We start from the raw sequence: 3821 nt of genomic DNA, 5'->3' as shown, positions 1-3821 counted from the left end.
AAAGAACATTTAGATTTAAATTATGCTTCTGATAAAATAGAACAAGTTAAGGGTACCTTTTCAGATGGTTAAACTTTAAGACTTTTATTTGCCCTTAATAGGTAATCTTAAGACTGTGGACCAAATTTTGGGTAAAGCAGTTTCCATAGCAGTTTGGTTTTAAAATAAAAAGCTTTTTTTTTAAAAAAACAAAAAAACCCAATTTTCCCTCTTTTTAGGTTCAAATGAACATGGAAGTTAATTCCTTGGATGTTTGCAATTCAGTGGGATGCCATAAAAAAAATCTTCAAGTGGGTTTTGAAATCAGTAACAACGTATTTTTGTTTCAATTTGTAAGACAAGGACAACAGATAATGCAGCAGTGAGTTTTTTCTTAATACAAGTGAAAAAATAATCAGATTCAGAATAGGCAGAGAAAAAAATAAGAAGAGAGGTTAGAAGCGTCTACATGCTGGTATTCCAGTCAGGCTATTTAACCCTATAGTTACTTTATTTAAAAAAAAACAAACTCTAAAAGGAACATGCTTGGGGAGCTCAAATGATTCTCATAATGGCCATTAGCTTTAAATTATCCTTGATGTAATGTGTCCATTGATTTAAAAATATGTAGAAGAATGGACTTTAATGTTTGAGCATATAACCAGCTGAAGTCCCCGAAAGCCCGATAAGCCTTAATACTTGAGAATCCCATTCAATTTCTTGTTAATCTCTCAAGAACAAAGGAATATACTATAAGTACTGACAGGAAAATTTAAGGTTTTGGGGAAAGTGTTTTGTTTTGACAAGTGCCCATAGCACACAATTTCTTTTTTAACTACTTGTGGACAGCCTTTGCCCTAATTCTCTGACCTGTGATCAAATTTTCCCAGTTGCATGGAAATTTTCTTGAAACTGGCAAGTGAATCTTGCCTGACTATGACCTAGTTTATCCTCATATGAGAGACTTTGTTCTTTGAAGGCCATCCTCCCTCATAGATGGTGGTGACTACCTTAAAAACTTTTAACTGGACAGCTCATGCTCACCATTAGTATGTTTGTTTTTCTCCTAAAAGATGTATAGAAACAATTGGAAAATAAAGTAAAAGACCCAAATCATTTGCAAATGTGCATAAACAACCAGAAACAAAACCCAAAGAAAAGTACTCACCAAAATTTTAAACGAGCTGTGCAAATCAAACAAAACATTAAGCCAGGCACACAGGAAAAAAATCCAACAGTGAATTCACCAGATGAGAGACAAAGTGTTCGTAGAAAGAATATAAATTCTATAGAAACCAGAATATTCACAAAAAAGACAATGTCCTTACACCAGAAAGGACTTGCCAGAGAAGACAAAATGTCTTTCATAGTCTCAGAAAGGATGTAAGTTTCTGCTGCCACAAAGAAGGAGCTTGGCTCAACCTGAGAGGAAGACTCTCCAGGCAGAAGAGGCAAGCTGTGGAAACATACAGCTCAAAAATACTCCAGTGGGTATTGCAGGAAATTCCAGGAGCTGCTGATCCCTCTGAGGTGACCTCACTTAAGATCCCGCTTCTGACACCAAGTTATGCAAACTTAAATAACAAACAGAGGAAGCCTCTCTAAAAATAGTGAGTTTACTTGGGCATATCAGGGCATTGCAATTTAAAATACATATTCCATGGTACATTTAGGAAGGCACAGGAAGATAAGGGGTTTTAAAGGTAAAATGAGAAGGATTACATAAATTGTTTTAAAATAATCATCCTTGGCTACAAAGATCAATAACAAGAATGGCATCAGCCCAAGGTTCAATAAGCAGTTGTTGGGTAGATGTCCTAGCAGAAGTTTTGTGTGTATGTGTGTGTATGTGCGTGCGTGCATGTGTGTGTGCACAAGGTTGCAGTGGCCTCAGTGTAAGGCTATGGTTCTGGCAGAGTCTCCTGTGATAGTTCTTGCCATCAGACAAACATGCATGAGGGCCCCTCCTGCATGGCCTTCCCTAGGTGCATTCTGTCAGGGTTTGACACAATTACTCCTTTTGAATCTGGCAGCTTTCATAATAGCACAGTAGAAACTCTGGCATTTATTACTACTCAGAACATGATTTATAACTGAAGTTGATGAACTATAGTACATGTGGGAATGTCAAATTCCAAGTCCCAATTTGTCGGATTAGACATTAAAGTACTTAATAGAAAAGGACCTACAATACCTAGGGAAAATATGAGGCCATGAAAAAACAGAATGGAATGGTCTTCTATTCCCTCAGTATTGTTCAAAGTCCTAGGTCCCTGGGGAAAATTAACTAAGATGTTTTTCTAAAGGAAAAAAATCCAAGGTATTTAGAGACACTGCTATTTTAGAAGTTGTCTCTACTTACATGTGTCCTGTCAGATAATCTGAGTTTCATATCTTTGTAACAGAGAGTGTCGGGCATTCAAGTGGTCAATTCTCTTGACTCTGGAGTCAGAATATCTGTATTCAAATATTGCCAGTTTATGATTCTCTAAATATCACTTCATCTTGTTGTGCTGATTTTATTAATTGTTAAATTGAAGCAATAGTAGAACCCATTTTATAGAATTATTTAAAAAAGTAACAAATATATATATAATGCTTTGATCAGGTTGTGATACAGAATAAATGCTCAATAAATGCTATTATTATTTTAAGCAAAAACCTATTTTGATTTGTTTAGAATTGTTTGCATCTTTGAGCCAAATCAAATTAGAGAATTATGTCTCACATTTTTATAACCCTAAAATCAACACAATGTCAAAAACCCATTACATTGAGTCCTGATATTACCATGCGATACTCCCTTTCACTTTCCCTCCACATTTTTAAGACTTCTAATTCTACTTTATTACACCCAATCACATTCTTTCCATGAAAGCTAACTTTCACCACATTAATAGACTGAAATTGTTTTTCTAAATTTCACTGCAAGAATTTTACAAAGTAATATGGAATAATGAGAAGAACAGGACATTCGAATCAAATTGGATTAGGATTAAATCTCAGCTCTGGAAGTTACCAACTCTGTGACTCTGTGAATTGTTTAACTACTTTGTACTTCAGTTTCCACATCTATTAAATGCATTTCTCTTTGGATTAAATGAAAAAAAATAAAAAAAGATACCTGGGAGAGTGACTGATACATATTAGATGCTCAGTAAATAGTTTTTTTTCTAGCCTAATTATTTTCCCTAAAGTCGAAGGTTTTGCTTAGTCTTCATTAAAATCTTCACTCACCATGACATCACTGAAACATGTGAACAAACTTTTACTTTTTCCCTAATGATCTCAGTATCTTTTCTTCAATAATATGGACCAGTTTCTGCAAAACTGTGTTGAACGTTTCCTCAATGGCTCCCTTTTACCGCTTTAATTTTGTTATTAAATATTTGATATTTTTCTTTCAAATTCCATCTCAAGCTCACAAATAGTTCTCTAATACCCTCCAGGTAGACTTCATTCACTGATATGACATCAAAATTCATTACTTCGCAGATGATTCTCTAATGTAGACTGTTAATTTACAGACTCTATAGAGAATTGAACAACCTAGTAGTTATCACTGCTATAATAGTTTAGGTCATGCTTATTCCGAGGCTACCCTACATAATAATATCAGAAATAATTTTTTTTTCATTTTGCTTTATGAGGTTTTTGTTTGTTGATTTTATAATATCTTCCATGTGATTTGTCTTCCTCTTTCTCCTAGATGGTGCTTTGGGATTAATATTCTCATTTCAGTTGATTTACAAATGTGAAGGATCAAATTACACATTCTGATATTTTTATAAGTCACACAAATTTACTTTTCTAATATCATTGACCACCCTTCTCTTTTAACC

This window comes from Propithecus coquereli, unplaced genomic scaffold (assembly GCF_000956105.1).
Source record: "Propithecus coquereli isolate 6110/MARCELLA unplaced genomic scaffold, Pcoq_1.0 Scaffold297, whole genome shotgun sequence".
NCBI classification, from domain to species: domain Eukaryota; kingdom Metazoa; phylum Chordata; class Mammalia; order Primates; family Indriidae; genus Propithecus; species Propithecus coquereli.
Note: the sequence above shows the minus strand (reverse complement) of the source record.